We start from the raw sequence: 27,731 nt of genomic DNA on the forward strand, positions 1-27,731 counted from the left end.
TATACCCTAAACAATTAGAAAAAAACCTGTATTTCTGGGTAGGTCCTCTATTTTTTATGTTCTAACTCTACCCACATTCCACATATTGCAAATCTTTGGCTATTTCTCTGGCCCTAGGGTCCACATGCCTACAGCATAGTCTGAGGTTTGGAGGGTTGACTTGGAGCAAAGGACAACTGTGGCCCCAGGAGTAGTGGCAGGGCAGCCTGGACAGGGTATTCTGTGGTCCTGAGTATGGTCCAAATGGGAAGACAGCAGGCTCTGGGTGGGCAGACTCTTCTCAATGTGGAGAATCAGAGTGAGGCTCTTGAAAGCATTAGGCTCAAGGCAGAAGCCTTTATGCCTCCATCTAAGTATGGCACCTTCATTGACTCTTATCACCTGTAGGTTGAGAAGGCATGAGAAATGAGCAGATAATGAAACCAACTGAGAGGATGCTGTCGACATGAGTGCCTTACAGGAACTGGAAAGTGGGCAACCAGGTTGTGACAGATAGGATAAAAGGATTAATATGCCAAACTTAGCCCTTTTTCCACCTCTCATCTCTTACAGGTGTTCTCCATTGCCAAATCCAGCCAGAAACCAGAGGACAAGGGAGATGGTTGATGTAGTCAATACAGGTCAGACTGAGACAAAGAGCTGGGTAGAAAAGGGTGGATAGGAAATCTGGATGGGGAAATAGGAGAAATCCAAAAGGCCTCAGTAGAGAAGTAATCCAATTTCCAAAGTGTTTTTCCCCTAGAGTGTAGGATGACTGAATACTGGAGAGACTAGGGGCAGAAAAGTCCTCCCAAAGGCTGTGACATTTAAATAGGAGAGATTATTCAAGTCCTAATTTTAAATAATCTATTATGGTACTGTGTAATTACAAATTAACATGGAAAAAAACTACATGTCATATGAAGTTTTAATTTTTTTTCTTTTTCGAAGATTTAAGAGTACACTCCTAATTATTTTATTGAAAATTTGGTCACATTAAAAAGACAGACAGCTGTATAATATGTAAAGACTGGCAAACTCTAGATCACAAATACATGGAAAGTAGTCACCAAATGGTATTACTCTTAGGGAAGAAGATAATAACTATTCTGGGGTTGGAGGCAATTTTTGAAAGTGTTGTTAGTCACATAGGTTTGGAGGCATTACATGGTACCCCACTGAAGGCTCTGGAAAGTACTTCAGAGACGAGGCTGATTCAACTTGCTCAAGAGATCCACGACTGACCGCTGTTAAAATAGAGAAGACAGTTAGAACTCAGCTCTCCTCGAAACTTTATTTAATATATATTCATCTCCTTACTATTTTGACGATTTAGATCGGAGAAACAGTGATTTGCTTTGAAATGTTCTCTGGAGGTCATAATCTCTTCCCAACTCTGCTGATATGAAATTTTATGTTTGAGGAATATGATGCCAAAAGTCTTTAGTGAGTTAATTTTCTCAGAAGGAGGAATGGAAAGTTTTGTCTTCTAAAATGTCACAGTGCTATAAAACCCTCACCATCACACATTGATTTCACTATTATGTTGAGAATTTGTTCAAGTTTGGCAATTATATTTAAGATGTTTCCTTCATCTAAAGTAATATCTCAGGCTGTGCTGTACTCGATAAGGGTATTATGAATGTTTCAATGATAACTCAAAGCATTTCCTTTACTTATACTGTTCAGCAAAAAATAGTCAGATTATTATGGAAGTTAATGGAATTTCTAAAACGTTCTTTACTAATGAAAATAATTTGCCCTTATACCAAATATCAAGGCTATTAATTCTGTCTTCCCAGAATTCTTTTCTTTCCCACTCTCTGGTCTTGAATGTTTTTGTCTGGCAACTCTCTCTGGTGATGCTGACTGCAGCTGAAACATAAATCCTTTATTTGACTATGTGAACACAAAATGAAAAAGAAGCCACTTGTAATTTCTTAAAGTAAAAATTTATGTTTCTTCTTGTTCTATAAAGCAACTCTGGAGAGTGCCTGAGAAAACATGTTTCTTCCAGCTACCCATCTCTAGCCAGCCAGAGAAAAAGATGTGTTGAAGACTCTTGGTTACTGCCCTGAATTTCAATCTGTTAGAAAAGGATTTTGTGAGTTGTTAGCAAACATGTAGTGAGCGGCTACTAGATGTAGAACATTGGAATGATATTGGGAGATGTAAAATTAGGAAGGAGCCCATGGAGAACCCCAACTGGCCACTGCTGCCAATGATGCTTCGAAGCTCAGCCTTCCTGAAACATCCTGGTCTCGTATTCACCCGGTACTGGATTCTCCACAGCCTATAGGTTATCTCAACAAATGACTGTGTAGCAGTCATGGTTTAAAAGTGAGCACTGGGTGTTATTCTATATGTTGACAAATTGAACACCAATAAAAATATAAAATTTATTTAACAAAAATAAAAAATAAAAAAATAAAAAATAAAAGTGTTTTCATGTGCAGAGCCTTATTTAATCCTTGTAAAATTCTGAGAAAGTTATTGTTATTCCCATTTTATAGATGACAAAACTAAGGCTCATAGATTTTTCTGACGTTCTGACGTTTACTCAGCTAGCCAGTGCCAGCGCTGCAATCTAAACACCTGGCTTTTGTCTCAAAATCTGAAGCTTTGTCCAATAGCACCTTCCCAAGCAAAACAGCCAGATATCCATTTCTAGGTAGAGGAGGTCATTTTTATCTATCCCATTAAAATATTATATAAGTCATATAAAATAAATATTATATCTTATGTAAACTCTATAAAATAGATATCATATTTTTTTGAAATGAATTAAATGTCCTTAAAAAGATACTTTGACTTTTACATTTCACTACCCCATTGTTCATTTCCCTCCCCCAAACCAGGCAAAAAGAAGCCGTGGTTATGGTAGGAGTGAGGAGGGGAGATCCATTTCACACTTTGTTTGCACTACCCTTGGCGTGTGGAGTCAGGCAAACCGGAGGCAACCACAAATCTCCCCATTTGACCACTTGTCCAAAGGTGAGGTGAAAAGGTTTAGTGGGAAAAGTTTGACATTTTATCCCCAAACAAATATTAGAGATTATCCATGGAATTAAATTATCCATGTGTACACAATCTAGGGAATTAACTCTATCTGAAATGGTGGATTATTGCAGAAATTGAAACTAAGCCCTTAAGGCACTCTTTCTACTTTGTTCTCTGTATTTTTTACAATGAGCTTTTAGATTATTTTGGCTATTTTGACGGCTGCTTTCCAGTATGTTCCTATTCGGTATGTATTTGTGCACTGCTCTAGCTGGTTTGAACAATTTTTTAGAAAGTATTCCCCTGATAGCCCTCGAAGCAGACAAGTATTACTTGAAGGGGAAAAGGAGATTTCTATTAGGTTTGAGAGTCACAAGTGAACAGAAGAAATTTGAGAAGTATAAAATACTCCACAGACTGCAAATCCAAAATCAAAACATGACTAACAAGGTTTTGACAAAATAAAAATCCCACTGGTTTTTCCCGTATCTTTTTGAAAGCAGTACTTTTAGTGAGTTATTCTTTTCTAATATATATTACATTATATATGTTTGTGTGTGTGTCGATGTGTGTGATTTTTACTTTGTAATTTTCTGAGTGACCCCAGATATGAAGAAGAATCAGGAAAATGAAGCCAAATAGAAACAATTGTGACATTGTCCTCGCCGTTTTTTGAGAGCCCAAGAGGTTATTTTAGGGATGGAAGGGATTTATAAAAGCAGAAAGACTGTTGCCCTCTTTAGCTTATTATTTACTATCTAAGTATTTGTTGCCATACCACTAACAATAAATTCCAAGTTAAAGTTCAATAAATTTGACTTCTCTTCCTGATTTCGAATTTGACAATTCAGTACCCCCAAAAGGAGCGACGAATGAGTGATTCACTAGGAGAATGACTTTCTTCCCCTCGTTCCTGAATTTTTTGTCCAGGAGAAATGGCACACGTGAGTGGAAGCATGTTCAAGCAATTACCTACAAATTTTTACACATTTTAAATGTCACAGAAACTAAAAATAAATTGTCTTTACCTTTTTTTAAACTACATCTTGGACAGTTATCCACTGTGAAGGATTTTCAACAGTTATACCAGGCTTTGTTTTGTAGTTTGAGCTAATTTCATGATCTGTGGATATGGTATTTCCCATACTTGTTTTTATTTGCACAGACCAGGGACCTGGATGTCAGGTAACGGTTTCTGGCTCCCCAGAGCGAGCAGGTTAGAATGTCATGGGGTCTGTTTCATTAGGTCCATCCCTGAGCAGCACCCTGGGCCTACTGAAGTAACCAAGACCTGAGACATATAGTTCAGTACCTTATTCTGAAATTGGGGTGTGAAATTCATATGCAAGTCAGTGACTAAGAGTTAATAGCAGGATAATGTGACTAAGTAGTAAGAAAGGAATATCTTGCCTGAGCTTTGTTTAGTAATAACTAGTTTTGTTGTTTCTGGTTGTTGCTGGGTGGGAATCTAAGACTTCTCAAAGACTATCCAGACTGTGACTCACTTGTTCCTTCACTCCTTCCCTCAACAATGTTTTATTGAGAACAGCAACTGCTTTGGGCCTAAGAAATGGGCCTATTCTGGTAAGGTGAATTCCAAAGCAGTTATACAACTTTAAGTTGCATTAAAATTATCTAGGAGACTTGTCAAAATGAATCTCGTTGAGCCCTACCCTGAGATTTTTTTTTTTTTATTCCAAATGGGTCTGGTCCATGAATTTGCTTTTTAAACAAGTTCCCAGTGATGTTGGTGTTGCTGGTTTAGTGACAACATCTTGAAACCACTACTCTAAGCTACTGCCCACATGTAGCTTAAATAATTACTCCTTTAGCTGGAAATAGGCTATGATTAGAGAGAAAGACAAGTCTCAATGTGTCACATGTTATTTTCATCAATTGCAGGAATTCACTCTTGAGGAATAGCAAGAACAGTAAAAAACCAGTGTTATGAGTGTTTTATATATTCTCAGAGAAAGAGATAGTCAAACGTATTTAGGAGTTGTTTCAGGAGTTAAACATTTTTCAGGGTTTGCTCGGTGCTGATTGATTGCACCGTTAAAAACACATAGGTAAGGACGGTAAGGCCTTTGAAATCTGTTGTAGAATCTTATTTTTGATCATTCTGTGTTCTGTACAAAAAGTTTGTAACAAAAAAATAAAAGTTAAAAGAAATACAGGCTTAGGAGTCATTTCAATCTGATGACCCTCCCAGAGGAGACTATTTTATGAAAGTGAAGAACCCTGAGAATCTGCACTAAATTACTCAAGCCATCAAGACAGCTTCTACAGTTCTAAATACGGGTCTGAAAGCCAAACCGGAAGGATGCTTCTACTCCTGAAGACCAAAAGGCAGTTCCCATAGAGTAGCCAATGCAGGCAGGAGCTTCCCAGGTCCACTTAAATATTGCAGTATCCACATAAAAACACAAGCGCGGGTAAGTGTCTCAGTCTCTCATTTCACCGAGAAGCTTTAATATGTATTATATTGGGTTCTTTCCAATTTGGTTGTAGTGGTTATGAGAATTTTACATTAATTTATTTATATATCTCTGTGGTATATGAGCATTCAAGAAAATATGTAAGAAATATAATCATTAGTATAGTTTAAAAACAGTAAAACAGAGTTAATATAAGCCAGTTTTAAAATATGGCACAGCAAAATCGTTCTACATGAGCTATTTGGAATATTCTAGGACGAGAACCATGGCTTCCAAATTAGTTAGCAGATTCCACCCCTCACATATACGAATAATATAACTAAATATTAATTTTTATTGCTATTTCCCATATAAAATATTTATACTATGCAGATTTTCATGTTCAAATATTTCTTTTTAAATTAATTTAATAAAATATTTGTTTTTTTCCTGTAAAGCTCCTGATTGCCTCTTGTAAAATGATACAATTGGTAGAGGTCATTTCACCAGAGGTGAAGAACATAAAAAATAATTGTTGTGGAAAAAAAAAGTGAAGCATTTTGTACACAGTTTCCATTCCAGCCTCACCAGAAATTTAGCAGTGAAAACTAAGGAAGCAATGAACACAGTTTAATATTGTAGACAGGAAAGTAAAAATGTGAAATAACTTTCTAGTTTATTTGTTTTGATTTCATCAGACATTATTCATCGAAAATACAATTCAAGGACCTAGAACATAAAAATTGTGCCACTATCTATTCATTTAGTGATACAAAATTGTGATTCCACAAGAAAAGAGGCAACTATTTAACACTTTGGTGACAAACCTCCCTTAAGTTAGATGGATTTTGGATTCCTGATTTTTTTTAGGATATCAATAATTGTTTGATTTAATATGGAATGTGAGTTCTCAATAAGACACTGGTTAGTAATTCCTTGAGAACAGGGATTATGTATAACTCAATGCTAATCATTGTGCCCTGCATTTAGCAAGTGTTTAACAAATCTTTGGTAAAATCTTAGCTATATTTGGGGTAGGTCACCGGCCAAGTCAGTGTTTCAGTCCTCAGCTCCTCGCTGGCTTGCTGCCTAGTTTCTAAGCCTCACTTATGTCACGTGTAAAGAAAAGGGGACAAGAATAAATGGCCTCTAAAGTCCTTTTTCCCTCTAACATGCATTCTGCATAATAAAATGCTGCACAAGACTACTGCACCATGCACAGAAATATTGTATCAGTTCAAACCATGTAAATCACAGTCCGCTCTCTGACATGACATTCCTTTCTCGGCTTCTTTTCATCTGTACTCCCTCTACATTCAATCTTCTGTCTCATCAAGACCTCCAGTCTCATCTCTAATCCTCCATGCTTTTTGTCATACCCACCTCAGAAGTTTTGGAATTACATTTCATCTCCCATCCTTCCTCTAATCTGTCCTTTGACAGCTGAGAGTTGGATCTGCACACAGCCTTGCACGTTTGGCCCAGGCACCGAGGTGCTGAAGGTCAGTAAAGAAGAGTTACCTTGACCCACATAATGCTGCGAGGGTAAGGCAAGGACCCTCGGATAGGCCATTATACCAAACAGAGATCTTTTTACAAGCTGCTCTTCATCTCACACAGAGGCCCTGCCAAACTTCCATCACTCCGGGCCATTGTGATCCCTGCGACAGGTGATCTAGCCTCCTCATTCACAGATCAATCCAACATGGTCTTGCACAATTTCCTACCAATAAACCCATCTTTGTTTGCTTTCCTTTCATCCCAGAGAAAAGGCTTCTCACCTCCTGTTCACCAAGAGTTCTCATTTGAAATCTCTCATGAAGTCCAGTGAAGTCTGTCTCCTTAAAATAACTCCTGAGCCATGGCCCCAACCTCTCTCTCCACTCCTGCACTGCTAGTTCGGACTATTGCTTCTCCCCCCTTGACTACTGCTAAGACTTCGTTTTCCTCAATGCTATCCATGATTGCGAATGGAAGCAGTTTGCTGCACAAGTGAGGGTATTAGTTCTAAAAATCCTGATTCTTCAGCTTAAAATCATTCCTTGGCCCTCATTACGCACAAAATTAATTTTTCAGTTCAGACACTGTCCTCTGGGTTATGGTTTCCCTTCCCTTTCCAATCTTTTACTCTCACATAAAGATTTGATACCACAGGCTCCACAAGGAGAAATCAATTTGTTGCTTTACTCTAGACTGCTCTCTCCTGGGATCATCTTCATGGAACTTACCCTTCTTCCTAGATTTAGCTTAAGAGCATATCCTGGAACATTCCATCACTCCAACTCCACAGAGCCCTATGCTTCAGACTGTAGTCATTCTCAGGGCAGGAATCTGGTCAATTTTATCCATATATTCCCATCACATGGTGCCCTTGATCCTTGGGCTTACTAAATTGTTATGGACTGAATGAATGAAAAGAGGAATTAATATTATTTCATACATACCAATTTAAGAATATTTTTTAAAGGGCAGCCCCAGTGGCGCAGTGGTTTGGCGCTGCCTGCAGCCTGGAGTGTGATCCTGGGGTCCCAGGATCAAGTCCCACATCAGGCTCCCTGCATGGAGCCTGCTTCTCCCTCTACCTGTGTCTCTGCCTCTTTCGCTCTGTGTCTATGAATAAATAAATAAAATCTTTAAAAAAAAGAATATTTTTAAAGACTATTTTCAACTCGGCATCATCAGTAGCTGATCACCATGACATAGAAGAGATGTTGCATCAATTATCATAGATTTCAAACTCATATTTCTGTTCTAAACTAGGCATTTGACATCAGTTTCCTCATATGTAAAGTGAGAATTATGATTCGTAACCTAGCTGTTCAAATGGGAAAATGCAAATGAAAACATGATACAAAAGTCAGTTATGGGAGCTCATTTCATTCTCTTCTGTCTTAATCAATTTGTGTGCTAGATGCTTGACATACAGTAACAATTAGTTTTCAGCTTCCTACGTTTTAGTTTAGTTCATTTAATGGTATCTGATCAAGGGTTTTCTAAATTTTTATTTCAAGAGTAGGTTTCTGAGGCGGACTTCCTGTTTATATAGCTGTTATTCCATTCTTCCATTTTCCTTTCTTCTTCACATTACGGAAGCACATTGCATCCCTCTACTTCCCTTCCTCCCTTACACACTCAGGAGAGGAGGACTGTTTTAGGTAATTTGCAATTCCATAAAATTCTTAATCCACATTTTAGATAACTTATATTTTAAATATATACATATTTTTATTAAGACACAATTCTTTTAAAATAACCAATTCTGTTTCTATAGAAAGTAATAAAGCATTTGCAATCTAAGTATATTAATAAATTATGAAAATTTGACATCTCAATTATTAAATTAACCTAAATTAAATCCTTTCACTTCACAGACTTAAGTATTTAGTGTCTTGTGAGCAAATAAGAGGTATTTTCCATCTTGTGAAATATAATCTAGAAAGGAAGGCAAACTTGCAAATATGTAACTACTATGACCCAAATAGCACAGAGTTGCCCATAAAGAGTATTCAAATCATCGTGACTTAACTTCCAACCTCTTGGCTTCAGGATACCTCTTTTTTCTTTTTAACAGGTTTATTTACCTTCAATAATTTTGAAAATGTTTAGAAATACTTATCTGTGAACATGAATGGTTATTGTTGGCACTCACCTTGGCTGTCAATGAGTTTACAAGTTTTGCCAAGCTGCCAGCTACTCTGAGGCTGGATGTAAGTGCCTGTGGTTTTTGATCTGTTTTCATCTGTGATGCTCAAAGTCAATGAGACTGGAGAGGCATTGCTCTACCAGCAGTAGAACTTTACCCTTAACTAGCCTTGACACTTATTTAAGAGGGAGAAAGAGTCTTAGAGCAAAGTTGCTCTTCTCCCAAAAGTTTACAGTGAGAAGGTTCTCTGTCAGGCCAGCCTCCAATGGTCCTGTAAGGAATGTGGTGGACACCAAGAGGCTCACCCCAGTCCATCTGCACAGAAGGACTTGCTGTGTGTGCAGCCGTGAAGACTAAGGTCAGCGGACAGCCCCGAGATCTCAGCTCCTGCAGGAGGTACCCTTCTCAGGGCAGCTTGTGTTGCAAGACAACTCCGAAGGGCAGTTTTCACCCAAGGGCTCGCTGCTGGGTTGCCCAAGGCTTTGTCTGCCTACCCTGCACCACAAATAAGTTGCTCCCCCTCCCCGATCCTGCTTACTATGCCTTCCTTTCCTTAACAGGGATAATCCCTAATAAACATTTTGCACATCAAGCTCCTGTCTCAAGCCTATTTCAGAGAACCTTACCTTTGTAGAGATTCCACCCTAAGGGGCTGCTGCATATTCCTTCTGACACCAGACCCACCACTGATTCCACTGCCAGCGTCAGCCACAGAAGATCTTTTCAAAAAAAAAAAAAAAAAAAAAAAGATCTTTTCCAATTGACCAGAGAAAGAAAGCTTTTGCAAAGGAAGAAGCCTCTGGTGTTTGGTGCTGTGCATGACACCTTGATTCCTCCAACACGCCCACGAGGATAATCCTTTCAACGTACTCACGCTGTGGGAAACAGAAGTTGGCCAAAGCAGTTTTCTGCAGGCAATTCATGCTTTCTACCTCGCAATTTCTCCTGTTCAAGAAAACCCAGGTTGAACAACCTTGGAAAGATTTAGTTTAGCAGAAAGGAAAATAGAGTGAGAACAAAGCATATATTGATAGCTTAATAAGTTATCCCAGGGCTTTAGGCAGGGGGGTATCAGGGTCACCTTTGTGCTTTAGACAGAATTTTATGCCAAGGGAATAGAGAATAAATAGGGAGCTGCGAGGGGGGCTGAAAGTGAATAAAGACAGAGGGCTCAGACAAGGGGCTAATGAGCCAACCTCTGCAACAGGTGGGTAAAGCCGGGACTAGAGCCATAGCAGGAGGCTGAATGGAAGTGAAATCTCAGAGTTAGATGTGACTGATTTTAGAACTCGGAGGGGAGGACGGAGTCAAAGATGACTAAAAATTCTATTTGGGGCTAATAAAAAGATGATGATGCCATCAACAAAAATAGACACAGAAACCAGGGCCATGTTGAGGGCAATAGAATGAGGCTGATGGGGAAAGGCAGGGTTTAGTTGCCTGTAAGGGAACAATTGGATAGGCAGAGAGGCTGAAGTGGGGGTTCAGAATTACCCAGTGAAAAGTACTGCTGAATCATACTGAACTGCTTCAGCCAAAGAGCCTTCTTTATGTGGCAGTGGAGTGACACGAAGGAAAAGGTCTTTGTGGTTAGGAAATGCCCACAGTTGGTACATAGATCTTGTTGACATCCTCCTGACTCTACTCTTTCCAGGGCTATAGCTTGGATATACATGGAATCCAAGAGGTGCCTCCAGTCGTGTTGAAGGAGGTGCAATTAAGTAGACAGTGCATCTAGGAACCAGATAAGTAGGTATCGGAGAGAAGACTGAGAACTGAAATTTTCTAACTCAAAAGAAAAAAAAAAGACAAAACTTCCCCTCCCATCCCCCTCGCCCCTCCACAAATCACCAAATAAAGGGTAGAGACTCATTATTTCCTATTCTCAGGAGAAGAGAGAACTGATGAATATTCTATTTCATCATCATTTGGGATGAGACTAAGCTAGAGGAATAGGGTTCCGCCATCCTTTGACATCATTACATTAACAAAAGGAGAAAGCTTTTGACCCCAAATGAAAAATTTCTTTCCTGTCATTTAAATATTAGCCATTAAATCTCTACTTCCTGGAATCTGAAATAAAAACTCCAAATCTCTTGGAAATATCTATGAAACACACCATTTTCATTCACAATATGTCTTCTTATTAAGACATAGTGGATACCAATATAGTCCAGACTTTTTCCATCTGAAACGTCTGACAGCACAGCATTTATAATGTGAAGATTATTTCAGATAAAATATTTCTGAAAAATTTACACTTAATAGTAATTATAGTCTTCTAAAAGCTAGCATTTATTGAGCACTTATTATGTTTCAGTCGATATGCTTTTCCTAAATGACCTTTTTCTCCTCATATTCAATCTTTGAAGGAGGTGTAATCATTGCCCCTCTTTTACAAAAGAGAAAAATGAAACCAAAAGATCTTAAGTAAATCTCTCAAAGTCAATAGCTTGTAAATGTAGGAGACAAGATATAAAGATAGAACTGTCTGGTTTCAGAACTTTTTATCTTCACTATGCATTATATTACTTTCCCCACATGGCATATGAGTGGAAACTTAAAGATATATTTGGAGAAGTTCTGAATAAATTGTGGAATAAAAGCCTTAGTTCCTTGCCATGATTGCTGTTGCTAATCAATGTGTTATGAAAAGGCAATATTTAAGAAGTTTTCATACTCAGTGGGTCCTAATATGCAGTGGATTTTGGCAGAACACTACTTTATAAAATGTAATTGACTCTTCGCGTAAGATACTAAGATTTAGTTCAGTTCAAAAATGTGTCAATTACATGGAGAGGTTAAAAAAAATCATGGTTACTATGGGTAATCTTCAAGAGCCTCTTAGAAGACAATTTTTAAGGAATTGATTCCCATGTTTAAAATATCCTATTTCATTTTTATATCACTTTTGGGTAATTGGAAAATATTCAAAATAAGAAACTTTTGAAATATGCTAGCCTCTAATTTAAGGACTTCATTGTATAATACTTTGAAATAATTGATTAAAAGCGTGGACACCTTTATTCCAAAGTTGAGGCAACATACCTATGAAACATTCCAACAGTCCCTCTGTGACTTAGCAAAGCGTGACACTTTTCTGGCTGGTTGTTATGACCACATCATATAATAGCAGAGACAGAAGACTTTGGAGTTGGATACAGTATGACTTACAGTAACATCAGATTTAAAAGCACATGTCTCTAGCATAAACCAAGTTTGGTTCAGCTCAGTTGGCAAAGCAAGGGGGAAGCAGCAAGTGTTGTGTTCCATGCGGTTATTCAAGGATCTAGGTTGATGAAGGCTCTGCCATTTTCACCGTGTGTATTGGCAGGCAGCCAGTGGAAGATTCTGAATGGAGGTTTTATGGGGCGGGGCACTGAAACTGTGCACATCTCTTACCCTCGCATTCCACTGGCTAAAACCCAGTTACACGGAGATACTTTACCCAAGAAGCTGGGAAACAGAGTCTGTACGTCCAGGGCAAGAGGAAGTGGGTGTTGGTACATTTATGTCTGTCTCTGCCATGGACAAAGGTAGGTTTAAAGTCCCAACCACCTACTTCCCATACACTTGGGCATATGACTTAACTTTTACAGCTTCAGTTTCCTCTTTTGTAAAACAGTAGTAGTAGTAATTCACACTTTGTATAACTGTTGTAAGGATCAAATGTGATTTGCCTCTGGTGTACTCAGCTCGGTGTTTGGCAGCAGGAACTACAGGCTAAATGTTAGCTCTTGTCTCTTTGTGGATAAAGTATTCAAGTACATCATTTTAAGTGTCATGAAGAGAATTGTCAGAACTCAGTGGGGATGACCCAGGATCAGAAAGTACTGAACAAAATCTTAAGCAAGGGGCAAATTGCAATGTAAGTTTAGATTATTATTAAATAACTAATAATGAGAGTTAACAGTTATTGAGTACTAACTTGATAAAGATCTTCACAGATATCAAGGTATTCAATACTCACAGTAATCTTATGATGCAACTGCTATTATACTCATTTTTTTACATGGGGCTTGAACTCACAACCATGAGATCAAGACCTGAGCTGAGAGCAAGAGTCGGATGCTCAACCAACTGAGCCACCCAAGTGCCCCCATATCTGTTTTTTAGTGGAGGAAACAGAGGTTTAGAAAAATTAAGTAATTCCCACAAATCCCCAATCAGAAAATAATAGAAATAAGATTGAATTTCATGTTTCTCTCACTGGAGAATTCAGGTTCTAAATAACCATGAAAAAAAAGTCAATACTGGAATCTAGGGTGGAGGAGATTCAACAAACAAGATTTGAAGCTAAGAACAGATGTGAGTGTAACTCATGGAGAGTTCTGAAGGATTGTCAACTTTTCTCAACCAAGGCCAAGAACATAAAAAGTTAAATTCCAAAGACCAGAGGTCCACCTCACAGGATAGAGCATTGAGACCATGATTAGCAGCAATGACTTTGCCTACACAAAATTTTTGCCTAGAGCAAAACAACGGCCAGGTGAGGCCTGAGGTCCTAATCATTCCTCCCGAGCCAGGAGGATGCACACACAGTCAACGCCCCTGCAGCCACCATCAAACAGATCTGAAGTTTGGCAAGCTTGGAAACACCTCTACGGGCAGGTGAGTGCCAGAGGAGGGTCTTACCCATAATGAACCATAATGAATGATTCCTGCCTGTGGTGTGTGCTGACAAGTGGCGCTGGGAGGGGGAGACACAATTTGCGGATTGCAGGTTTTCCTAAATTAGGGGTTGGTTATTACTTTCAGGGTTTAAATTACACAGCCTCTCCTTGGGCAGGATGAAACACTATTCTGAGTCCCTTCTTTGAACCTTCAAATGAATGTGATCTACCTTGCGGGTGAATCCCCAGACACTTCGTATATAGTGCTCTCTCTCCAAATTTACATACAGACTCTTCATGGCACTCAAAAGTCCAAAAACACTGGATCATTTGCAGTTCCGAATGATTGTGATTCAAACAAGGAAGAGAATATAATTTCCAGAGACATTCGGTACTAGACAAAGGTGGGGGTTGATTGGGGAATGGAGGTGGAATGAGAATAAAAATGGCAACAGGAAACATTGATACAGCAACGTCTGCCTCCCGGGTGGAAGGTGGCATAGCTTGGGTGAAAATACCCAAGTACTACACATACCCTTGTAACATATTCAGAGATTGGTAATAATGCCCCCCCTCCTTTTTTTAGCTCCCAAACAGGAACAATTGACATCATCCCCCCCTGCTAACAATAATTCATGGTTTGTTTTTTAGTAAATAAAAGGTTTTTGTCTCATTTTTGAGCCTTTCTTAAAATTCACACACATACACACACCAAGTGCCCACAGACTTTCAGGATACCAATGCCATTGGCTTCCTCTCCATTTACAAGTTAGGATCGAAGGATGCACTTCAACCACAGCAGTGCAACAAATGGCCCAAGGACAGGGCGCTGGCCATCTGAAGTGGAAGGAAGCTCTGCAGCTAATGGGACCAGGCCCTACCTCTCCCGAGCTCTACGGGAGCCCGCACATCCCTGTGGACCGTAGCAATTACCTTCATTCTCCTTGATCTGAAGTAATCCTTGCTCCATGCGTCCCTCATTGTGAGTGATGAGGCCCACTGTTTGCTGAGAATAAAACCAAATGATCTTTCACAAGCAAAATTTAAACTTGAAATAGGATTCTCTGGCTCCTGAATCGGAGTCTATTTTTTTCGTGTACTTTATGCATTCCCAAATCAGGCTTGGGCTGGCTACAGATGGTGCTGGTGTGTAATGAGAAGGGCTCTGAAGCTGCTCCCTCTCCCAAGGGAGGATTCGGTAATGGAACTAACTATGTATTGTCCACCTTATATACTAGATTTGATTTTGGACTATTTGCCCAACTGGGTTTGTTTATTTCTCGGCACTGGAGGGCTTCCATTAGCTCCAGGCTGATTGAACATAGACTGTAGAGTAAGGAGGAACAGAACATTTTTTCCCCCTGAATGCTGATGTAATCCCTTTTCTTTTTACTGACAATTGAGTAATGTTTGCCATTGGAAACTGTGTTAGAAATGAGCTGATATTTGCAGTCATTAGTGAAAAAGAATTGTTTTGATCCCAGGGAACAAAGTGAGCATTATTTTTTGGATGACAGTGTTGCAGAAGTTTGTGCCTAAAACTTGGGTAGTCGAGACCCTGAAAAGAGAAACTGCTAACATTTTAAAGCTGAAAATTACCTTGTTTCAGTAAATCGAAAGATTAATATTTAAGACCTCATAAATTTTGCTCACAGAGCATAGCCAAATATTATTATCATAACGAAAACAAAAACCTCAACTCAGCAAATTAGTCACCAAAGACCACATGTAAATTGACATTTTAGTTTCTTAACTAATGGAATCATTTGTCATTTTACTGAAGCAGTTCATTATAAAAATAAATTAAGAATAAGTAAATTGTAGTCATAGCAATCATGATGAAATTATTAGTAATTACATTTACCGGCATGAAAGTTTTCTGCACGCTTCTCATCAGCAGATGTTATTTCAAAATAACTTTGGAAATAAGCATTGATGTTATATCCAGGTTTTTTTTTTTTTAATTAAAAAAACATAGTGCAAGTAAGAAAGAAAGTTGCTAATTAACATTAGGAAAATACTGTCTTTCCCTTTCAAATATACACAAGCTCAACTATGCAATTCTAATATCAAAATGAAGAAAATGAGAAAACTCTCTACTACCCTAACTAGTAAAAAGAAAATTAGAAAGCAGAGACCAGCTCATGCAGTTTCTAAATAAATGAAAAGGAAATTACATTTCTCTGGGTAAATATTTACTTCCTAAAGCGTGCCAACAAAAGCTACTATTTTAGAAATGGGACATGGTAGTAACTAACTAACTTGTACTTAGTTGATTTAATTGGAAATGTGCTGTTTTTCCTTTTAAGCCTTTGCTTTAATTGTAGAATAAAGAACTTCTAATCTGATGTTCTAATTGCACTTGGGATCTTCTATCCTGTTTACATATATATTGATCTGTCAGATGGCCTCATATGTATCCAGGTAGGCCATATTAGAAAAAGCATTTAACCCACTTTTACTATGAAACCCATTAGTAAAACATTTTTATTTCTAGGTTTTTAAAAATAATTTTTGTACCTAACATTCAATTCACGCAGATAAGCATCATGCTTCAGATTTGAAATTTCAATCGGTAAAATTTCAGGCTCAAAAATGTAAAATATAACAACTTCTTAATTTTTACAAAATGTTATTTAAATGTCGGCATGCAGAAAAAAGTGTCATCGCCTAAAAATCACTTTTATCTCTATTCTATATTAGGTATACACAGAAACATTTCCTCCAATGGCTATTGTTATTTCTAGTTAATATTTGGTGTTATAGATTGATATAGTGATATAAGACAACTTTTTTTTTTTCAAATTTGATTGTTCACCCTATATGCATACGAAGTAACAGAAAGGGCAATTGCTATTTTGCAAAAATGAAACACTTGTGATGTTTTTAAAATACACTCAATTATTGTCATCAATATTTATCTTGTTATGATTTCATTTTTAAAAAGATAAAGTTGGGCCCATCAGACTGACCACCTGGGAAGATATTTGGAATTGGAATGATCTGGTCTGAGAGTTTTATTTAAGTGAATTTAGGAAAAAGACAATGTTACGACCAGATAATGTAAATCGCTCCTTAAAGCCAAATGGATTAGGCACCTACAATGAAGCCAGAGAATGGAGGCTTGGCTGGACAAGGGAAGGGAGAGGAAAGGAGGAGGAGAAGAGGATAAGGGAATGGGGGAAGGGGCAGAGGGTGGGGACTTCAAATCCCCTAATGGGTTTGGGACAGACTGCCTAAGAGCAAATATACTCCTTGAGTATTCCTTTCACTTAGAAACAGTTACAACTGCTTCTTCATTTATGTTTTTGAGACTCACCAGAAAACAGCAGCATTCCTAAGGAATTTTAATCCCTTCTTAAAGTTTGAAGGGTTGGGTAATAGCTTTGGGGTAATGCTCAGCTGCTTGATATTCATTTAGTTTTTCTTGTTAGTTGGAAGTAAGATCTCATTCTCTCTCTCTCTGTCTCTCTCTCTCATGCATACATTCCTGTATAGGAGCAGGGAAGTCCTTAGTAAGGGAGTAACTTATTTAATATGTTTAGCTTGTGAATAACAATATATTTCTACCCTTGCTTTTTTAAATATGTCATCCAAGACGAAACACTTTCAGGAAACACAGACATCATACAGTACTTATTTTCTCTATTAATCCTAATATTTATAAATCGAAAAGAACACTGAAATGTAAATCGGCAACATTTTGTCCTAATGGCATCACACACACAAAAAGAAAGGGCTTGGATACTTTGGGACTTTATTTCTCTCCCGCAAACTTTATAAAAGAGGTGGATTTAAATACATTCTGAATGTAGTTTTTTAGAACTCAGCCCTTGAGCAAGCCGGTTTACCTTTTTTTTTATGAGTTGAATAAAGAATTTGTATTTAAAAGCATTCTCTGATGACTTCTTGATTCTGCCAATGAGCACTGTGTGTGTCTATGGTCCTGCGCGCTCACGTGCGTGCATGTGCACATGTGCTCACGAGACCACTTTGGGGACCTCATGCAGTAAGTTACAATGATGGAGCATGACAGTCAGAATAGCACACACTATTAGCTGGACCTCAACTCTATTACAGTGCTATGTTTGGTGACATAGAATCAAGAGACTCAAGGATACAAGGTCAAAGGTAGCAAAACATTACATTAATCTGTTCTCTTCACGAGATACCAGTATATCTCCATGTAAAATAGCATTTGCTTTTTAATTATGAGACACACAAATACCAAAGTATATTATTTAACAAAATGAGCAAGAAAATAGTTGCCTTTTAGCTAACGATTTGTAGGTAATTTTTCCCTAGCTCATATCATTTCTCTTATTTTATGACCTCTACAGTTATTACTGGGATTGCTCAGGATACTGTAAATTGACTTGAAGGCATCTTATTCATTCATTCCTGTTTTGCTGATTGCCCCCATGACAACGACAATGGAAAATCGATCTAAAATAAACAAAATTAACAAATTGCCTACTGATGTGTGCTTTACATGTTAGGCACATATGGATTAGTTGATATAGTGTGCAGAAGCTATTTAAAATTGGTAGGGGACGGAGCATTGATATTTATTTTCATAACCAAAACATTGAGAGAGCTAAATAATTTAATTGCCTTAACATCGCTTCAAAGTAAATAATCAAATTCCAAGGGAATAGGTTTTATTGTGGGATTGTCATACCAACCTCATTTTCTTAAAGCAAAAGAAAGGAAATTGGTAAAAATACCATTGTATTTAGCCAAAGTGCTTAACAGAAGGCCTTTTTACTAAATGCGCCTCAGATTAATATTCTTAATAGCAGAATCTGCTAAGTGGTCATTTCAAATAGCTCTCAGGGATATACATAAATGAAATAAAGCTACTAGACTTATACGGCATATTTAATTGTTACCCAATTTTCTAAATCATATCTCTTTCCATCCCAGTCACAAAACCGTATTTTAATATTTCAGATTTGGGATCATGATCAGATCTAACTTCTTGTCCTGCCTCAGGAGACTAAGGAAAAGTATAATACGTATTCATATGCTGGTGTAAGAGTGGTTGAGTTCCATTCTAACGTGTGCTCCTAGTTTTGTGGCCCTTCCCTGATGCTGTATTCGAATATTCTCTGTGTTCTCTAAATATACCCCAGGAAGAGCCCTAGGGGAAATCACTTGGAAAGTCTACCATTTTGAAAAGCGAAGATGACTGTATCTTAAACAGTCCAGCTGGTGCTATGCAGTTATTTTATCTGGTACAAATAGGCTTTAGCCAAAGCATCCTCTCCCGGCACCCCCCACCCCCCTGTAGGCCCCAAATTAAATAAATAAAAAAAGTGACTAAATAAATAAATAAATAAATAAATAAATAAATAAATAAGACAAGAATCAAATCTCTCGGAAATTCTTTCACATGGTCGCTGCCTTTAACCTCCTGCCAGGGGACAAAGTTACTCTGTGTCCTTCACTTCTCTGGTTACGACAGAGCTATTTTCTGAGAACCAATTCATAACAAAGAATTTTCGTTTGTGAGAGCTGGGCCTAGACTGACGCCATGGGCCTTTCCCCACCCCAAGAGCCTTTTGTTTTGTGCCAAAAGAATTGCTCCATTCATTATCCCCACAGATGCTTGGCCTGGAGGCAGAGAAAGTCAGTAAAAACAACGAGAAGCTGAGTTCTCCACCAGCCTAGGCTATCATTATCTACACAAGAGATGATGAGTTTGTAATGAAGTTGACGAGGCTTATTCAGACGCTCGCAGATTGGCAAGAGGATAAAAAGTGTCTTCAATTTTCGTGTTGTCTGATGTTGAAGTTAGCTGTCATCCGGCACTAGATTAGTCACACTTTGAGGCAGGGCTTTGGAGAAGGGGTCAGAACAAAGCTACTGTACTATGGTATTTCAGTCTGAGGAACAGAAGCATAATAAATGTGCTCTGTAATTTAAATCAAGGAGCTGCTGTGGGAAACCGCTGCCTCTTTCACTTGAGGTATTAGTACTGTGCGCTGTGCTTCTTGACATTGCATAACATATAAGAAGTCTGCACAACTTTGCTCTTATAATTGGAATGAATGCAGTGATTATACTGGATGAGGCTCTTCTGAATTCAGCGAAATAAAGACTCACTCGTCACAGAGGATACGTTAGATTATGTGTGTTTTCTGCTTTTTTAATTCAATTGAAAAATTGGCTAAACATGAATGAAATTTTAATTGGAAACATTTCACACTTTGGCAATATAGATGGTTTTTGATAAGTGTTGCTGTTTTTTATTCAGTAGGAATTCTTAGAGCCGAATAAAAGATACTTTAAATAGAATCACAAATGAACCATTTACTGCAATCAAATCTATGGGGTTATATTTAACCCCCAGCCCCTTAAAATTCTAACAAAGCAAACTTGAAGAAGGTGATAGTACCCCCCCCCCTTTTTTTTTTGGAAGAAGGAGGCAACGCCAGAATTTAAAGATAGCCCTTCCGTTTTTAAGAATTAATTTTAAACATCCATTTAAGAATTCTTCAAGATGTGGAAACCGTCATCATTCGATTTTAATTTAAAATGCCAGGGCTCCAAATAGATGTGACTGATCAAAATCCTTTAAAAAAGTCTAATGTGAAATGTCTATAAAATGCTTGTAATAGAGCAGCACCTTTTTTAAACATTTAGAAGCTTAAAATGAAAAGCTTTGTCTAGAGATCCTCAGTATTTGGGCAAGCTGAATATTTCACATTCCTTATCGTTCCATCTTCAGATACAATTCAGGCTTAACTTTGCCTGTGGTCTTCCACTGTAAAATATGAAACTCATGAGCTATCTCATTGTATATGAATGTTTCCCACTCCCCCACACTCCTTGTTCCAGTCGGTTGGGTCAGAGAAGCGATTTCACTTGCCGGTTCTCAGAGTGTCTAGTCATGTATGCAGGGGTTAGTTTGCCAGCCAATGGCCCATGAAGGGTGTGGGTGGAGAGGAGGAAGAGGGAGACAGTTACATTTTTTTTTTTTTAAATGGGAACTTCTAGATCTAACAACTGTCACTAAAGGCTGCTACTGTTGTTGCTTACTGTTCACTTTCTGATCTATTAAGATCACCTTGACTCAGCAGATCTGTAGCCCAATGGAAGAAAGAAAATAAAGACATTGGAGGAAGCTTTGTTGAAGATCCCTAGTCTTGATGCTGATTATTGATCAGATGATTAAGGCAGATGAAGAGGTTTTTTGAAAGCCGAAGCCTCTGATTGTGTCTCTCCAGTGTGCCCCGAATGGGGTTGGGAAATCAATACCCTCAATCACAGCAGAGAGCGTTTCTCTGTCAGTCATATAGGCTGAAGTGATTAGAATTGAGTCAAAAGGCAATGAATAACTCGTACTGGCTTCCTGCCCCTCTTCTGCACCTCATAGAAGCCTAATGAACTCTCTAGGCTGAGGGGACGGGCTTAAAACTCATGCAGGGCCATTAACATACCTTCAGACAACAGCAAACCGTGGGGGTAGAGTCAGAAGGAAAGATATTAATGTCAGTCTATGGAAAGACTGATGCCAGGTAAACTTCAATGCAGCTGGCAAACAGAAAAAGGTACTTAACTGGGTAGCATCGAAGGGCTCCTTTCTCTAATAGTAAGAGATTTAAATAGATTTTTATAGCTAAGAAAATGTTCAGAATTGACACAGATAAATTATTCATCAAATGTCTTGACAATGAAAATGACACTCCTCCCACATTTCAAATGTGGCATCAAATTTTCAGAATTCTGTAAGTTAGAATATTTTAAAATATCTACTTTTCTCCCTACCAGCAGGTATATTTTGTTCTATATCATTTAACATGAACAGAGTGTTGTGTTTGTGGGTTCCCAATGCTTCTGGCAAATATGCTCCCCACTTCTAGCCTTGGGAAAGAAAGCATCCATACCAGTATCCGAAATCCATTAGATATGAAGAGTGCCCCCGATCCCTAAGACTGAACTTGTTGAGTACAATTACCTGAAGCACTTAATGCATATGTGATTCATGACTAGATGCAACCAAACACTAATCGTCCACAGAATAGATTTCGGTCTGACAACAGACGTGAATGTATAAAACAAAATAAAAGTTACCAAGGCAAAATTCCCAACAAAAACTTAAGTTAATGATCTGATCTTTCAATTAGTCAGTCATGTGGTCTCACTTATTCTGTTGGCATCTTGAGTTTGCAAATGGTACCCAGGAGCAAAATATCTAGAAGCTCCGAGGTTAGCAGAAGTGGTCTCATATTGTTATTTATGTGCCTTTGTGGCAGCTTTGCTATTGGTCAGGGACTTTTTCTGTGTAATCATGATGCAACTTCCATTTCCAAATTCGTTGACCTGACAGGGAGCCTTCACTCTTCTTTTGTCAGGAATGCAATTTGCTGGAGTGAAGATGAGCCCGCGTATGGGCTGCCCCCTCAACCCTTCTTCTTGATAGGATATTGGCCTTAAAGTTGAATTTCCCTGGTTTGACTTCAAGGCACACAACAGCAGGAGTTTAAAAGGACATAAAGAGTTATTTTTCTCAAATTAGTCTCACAGTGTCAGAAACACTTAACAATTAAAAGAGAAAGAAAGAAATGTTCTGGTTCAACCAATTGGCTACAATCACTGAACACCAAGACCAACACAAAGTGATCGTCTTCTGTCATATTGTGAAGAGAAGCTTTACAGATTTTATACTTCCATTAGTGATAGTTTCCAGTCTTTCAGCTGAAAAGTCTTCCCACACACAGAACAAATTCCCTCTTGTTTCATTTGCTGCCAAGTTAAGGTTCTATGGTAGAGTGTAAGTATCACTGAGACAAAAGACACAAATTCTACATCCTGATTTTTCTACTTTTTATGAGACTATAAGCAAATAATTTCCTCTCTCTATGCCACAGTTGATCTGTAGCATTCTTTCCTGGTCTTTCCCAGAGGGAACAGAAACATTGAGGGATTGGTCCCAGTTAGGACAACAGATGTTTTAATTTCTGTGTTGTAAGAACAGCAGAATATAAGATGGGTGGAATCAGAAGTGCGAGCATGAAAAAGTCAAGAACTCGGTGATCTGCCTAAAAATACATTTGAGCAAGTCATTTAATATTTCTGCTATCAGAATTTTTCTGGAGCAGGATGAGTAGCAGGAGATTGGTTAAAGTTTTATGTTTTAAAATTGTGTGTTGCCAACGCATCGAGAGAAGATATACAAAATACATGAAGCTAAGCACTTCATGGGATGTCAGTAAACCAAAAAACCATATGTGGCCCACTTCAACCACAGGACAAACAATCCACAAGAAGGAAATGGAAAATAATTGTTTCTCTTTTAGGCCATGATGGTGTCATTTAGTGAAGGATGGCTGAAACCCAACACTAAATAATGCCCTTATAGCATAAAAGAATATATATTCCTCTTACCAGACTTATGTACTCATTCTTTTAATCTGTTCTCTGAAAACTATTTTGATTTTTAAAATGAATATGAAGAGAGTCATTCTAAAATAAGCCTTCTACTTGAAGGTCTCCTCCATCCCTTCATGGACCCTCACATTCCAGACTTAGAGTGCTTTGAGAAAGGCTGGGATGGGAGGAGGGGTATGGAACTCTTTTAACAGCATTTCCAGGATTTTTCAGTGACTCATAGTTCTAGGCATTCATGTGAATTCCCAACTTGCATTTTAAACTTTGCAATCATTTAAAAAGAGCATGCCTTCCAACTTTTCATGATAATGAGATCAAAACTTCCTCATAGAAAGCTTTAAAATAGTGTTCCTTCTCCCCCAGCCCTATATCTTGCTATATTCTATTGCGTTGTTAGTGGAACTGTTTCACGAATTTCGGAGAGGAAAAACATGACTGATAGATTTGGGATGTGGAATGCCAACAACGCTGAAGAGCAAACTGGAATTTCTGGCCCATCCTTAAGAAGTTCCATGGTGATTCATGTATTTCAGCTTGCTCTCAGTTGGTTGTCCTGATTTGATTTCCCCATAGTAGTGTGTTGGTCAGCTTTGCTGTGTTAATAAGCATCCCCTTCCTTACAGTGGCTTAAACATAAAACATCTGTTTTCATTCATATTACATGTACGTTGCAGAACAGCTCATTCTGGGACCCACGCTGCTGAAATAGCTCTTAAATGGAAACACAAATTTCCTCTCGAACATTCTGCTCAAATATGACATTTAGCAGATCTATTCATATTCTATTGCTCAAAATATGTCACAGAGCCAAATCCAAAATCACAGAGGCCGGATTAATGACTTTTCCCACAAAATGAACTAAAAGTTTTATACAAAAGGAAGGAACGATAGCAAATTATAATTCAGCATATCATAAAAGGTGTGAATCTTAATTTTCAAACTCAAGTGTGCAAGAAATGATTTTTTTTACATCTTCAATTAAATGTAATCTTTATCTTTGAGTCCTCAGCTCCTGAGTTAATAAAACTCAGTTTTTTTTCTGGTTCTTCCCATTCCTCGATTATGCCACTGTCCTTAATCTTATACCATGTCAAGGTGTTAGAGTATAGGCCACATTTACTTGGACATGTAGGAAGTTTCTGAGCCATCAGGTATATAGGACTCCTTTAGGTCTTTGAGCTCTTGGCAACTTTTATTTTTTTTATTTTATTTTTTAATATATATTTTTAAAGACTTTATTTATTTATTCATGAGAGACACAGAGAGAGAGAGAGAGGCAGAGACACAGGCAGAGGGAGAAGCAGGCTCCATGCAGGGAGCCCGACCTGGGACTCGTTCCTGGGTCTCCAGAATCACACTCTGGGCTGAAGGAGGCGCTAAACCACTGAGCCACCTGGGCTGCCCTCTTGGCAACTTTTATATCAAACTTTGGACATGGATATTTTGTGAATTTGCCTATGGCCCTGCTTACCTAGACACACTAGGACAGCATTTCATCCCTAGGGTCTTGCCACATCACTGTCGGTTTTGTTCAAGAAACAGGGTGCAAGCTTTTTCTGCTCTCAGATCCAATGAAATGATCAGTTCTTGTGGCACCCCTGAAACCACTTAAAAGCTAAAGTTGAACAAAAATCAAAATGGCTGCACTAATGATTCCCCAAGGTTCGATTTTAAGCTAAATATCTTTCCTCTCCTGCAAACTTCTCCTCCTTTCTTAGCCTCCAGTTTCTGAAGCCCTGTACCACCCTAAAGACTTGAGCAACAAGGCTGGCAGTGCATACACAATTCCTGTAGAAACCGGTTAGATCCTGTATTTCCCTATAACCACACCCCCACCCTCACCCCTTGGCCCCTGCCTGGTGGGGGAGAAGGGAGAAGCCTGCTGTTTTTGAAGGGCTCAGCCTGCTGAAGCCTGCATTGCCCTGCACAGCAATAAAACTACTATTCCTTTTTATCCCAAACTCTATATTTGTGTTATATTTTGGCTCCAAGACACTGGTGTTTCTGGTCTAGAAGTAAATGTGGATCCTCTGCCTGAGGATCCACAGGTTTCTTTGTTTCTGTCTTAGTCTGGATTCTTTCAGGATCAGACCTTAAAAACAAAGATGTAAATTCAAGGGGTTTATTTGGGAAGTGCAGATAATACTAGGTCTGCAGGAGAAATATAAAACAGGAAAAAGATGACTGTAAGGTGCATGCTGTTAAACCCGTGGAAGATTGGAGTTCATCTTACACAGAAATGCTGACAAAGAATGATTCCACCTGAGGAGATAGGGTACTGGGGTCTTTATCCACCAACTTGAGAGATTCTGTGATATGCTTAGAAGAGAACAGGAAAACATACCAGTAAACCAATGACTCTCAAGGGTTCCTGGGTCACCAGATTTCTTCTCTGTGTGGATCAGTAAGGATCAGTAAGGCTTCCGGTATTCTGGGGAAACAAGCCTTAGCACACAGAGATGAAGATTTGGGAGTTTCTAGTCAACTAAAGCTCTTTCAAAGGGTGAAGGACAAGGGCAGAAAAAATACTTCTGCCACAGCTTGCAGGACCTTCGTTTCAAATCTTGGGAAAGTCTTTTTCCTTCCTCTTTTGGTTACAATTTACCTACACTCACAAACTCTCCTTGGTCTGGCCTATGGCTTTTGTCAGTAAAACGAGGCAGATTCATAAGCTAATTTCATTTATTGTCCCGCTGCTTCCCCCAATTCTCACCCCACTCACCGCCCTCTGATCCTGGGGCCATCCACAGTGTGAAAAGAAAAGGAGAAGGATTAAGAAGGACAGAAAGAAGTTAAAAGAAATGAAAAGAAATAGAGGTTCATATCTCAAAATTGTATGTTGTCATCATCCTATACCACTACAGAATTATCATGTGGGAGAGTTATGTCTTTGGTGGACTCACTGCTAAAGAGTAACCTAGTTTCTCAATGGCTCAACACAACACAGGTCTATCTCTTGCTCACAGCACAATCCATTGCAAGTGTGGTGGGGGCTCAGGTGGTGGAGACTGCACCAGGCAACCACTCAGGGACCCAGGCCTCTTCCATCTGGTGGTTCTACTTTTGGGTCCCTGTAGGTAACTCTATTCATTTTTAAATTTTGGAAGAGTCTGGAGGATTATGCATGGGAGATTTTTAAGGACAAGGATGAACTGGAGTTCATTACTTGGGCCTATATTCAATTGGTTAAAATTCAGTCATAAGGTTCACAAGGAAAAAGGGATGGGGCAGCCCGGGTGGCTCAGCGGTTTAGCGCTGCCTTCAGCCCAGGGCCTGATCCTGGAGACCCCAGATTGAAGTCTCCCGTCGGGCTCCCTGCATGGAGCCTGCTTCTCCCTCTGCCTGTGTCTCTGCCTCTCTTTCTCTCTTTCTGTGTCTCATGAATAAATAAATAAAATCTTTAAAAAAAATAAGGGAAAAAGGGAGACACAGCAGAAAGGACTAGGCAATCTTTGTGACGGTGTGCAAAATGGTTTAAGTGCAAAACGCTGCACTAGGAATATGAGACATTATTTTTATTTCTTCGCTCACTACCTCTATGACTCCTAACCTAGTTACTTAATTTCTAGTCCTCACTTACTGATCTGAAAATAGTGACAATAATATATGTTCCATTTTAGACTCATAGACTCTTAGGACCCAAAAGGGCACCAGAAATCACTGAGTTCAGCATCTTTCTCTAACCCCTTGCTTGAAACTGCCTGCATCTGATTGGTTGGGCAACACCAGGACTTACCATCTGAGCAATCTCTGATTATAGAAGGGCCTTGGGATCTGCATTTTATAATTATTTCAAGTTCTTCTCTCTACAAAAGTTGGAGATCTATTGACCTTGTTTAAACTTTTCACCTTACAGTTAAAGACATAAAAGTTCAGAGTGATATAGGAGATAACTCCTCGGACAGTTGTACTTAGTACCAACTAAGGCTGAAATCCTTGAGTCACTATCCAGGGTTTTTTTTTTTTTTTTTCTAAACCATTCTATCTGGTGAGAATATTTTTGAGGATGATATAATATAATATATATAAAAGACATTGCCTTTGAACTATAACTCATCAGATTAAAAATATTTAATTTTATAGGCAGTAGTCAGAAAACACTCTTTTGAGTGGTTAGCTAGCTTTGAAAATATTATTCAGCATTTGTGAAAGATTAGAAGCAAAATGTGGCAACATTGGTTATATCTTGAACTTTAAAAATCTCACTATTATTTTTAAACAATTCTTTCACTTCTAGAAAATACTCTAGACCAAGGCAGCCATGCTAGGATGTGTTTCTATATGTCTGGTATCCACCTCTAGCCTATCCTAACCAGGCCTTCTCTAATCCAAAGTTTGAAGGTAGAGCTTGCTTAGAATTCCTATACTTCCTGCCTATAGAATCTAAACCCTGATATATGTCTGTTGTTCTTAGGAGGAAGACCTGCCATTCAGTAACATATCTTGGGCTTCATATGGCTTCCTAACCCTTCCCCCGGGGCAAAGTGTTTTGGTGTTTTTTTTCTACTCTTCTCCTATGGTACATGTGTTTCCTTCCACCTCTTCCCTGGAAGCAGTGCCTTTTTGCCTGGGCCCTGGGATTTGCCTATGAAAGGGTGTGTTGCTTCTCACCCCAATGGTAGATGACTTTTCCTTCCTACTAGAGATGAGTGTAGTGAACTAAGAAGGGCTTTTTACCTGTCC

Source organism: Canis lupus, chromosome 36, assembly GCF_003254725.2.
Source record: "Canis lupus dingo isolate Sandy chromosome 36, ASM325472v2, whole genome shotgun sequence".
NCBI lineage: Eukaryota > Metazoa > Chordata > Mammalia > Carnivora > Canidae > Canis > Canis lupus.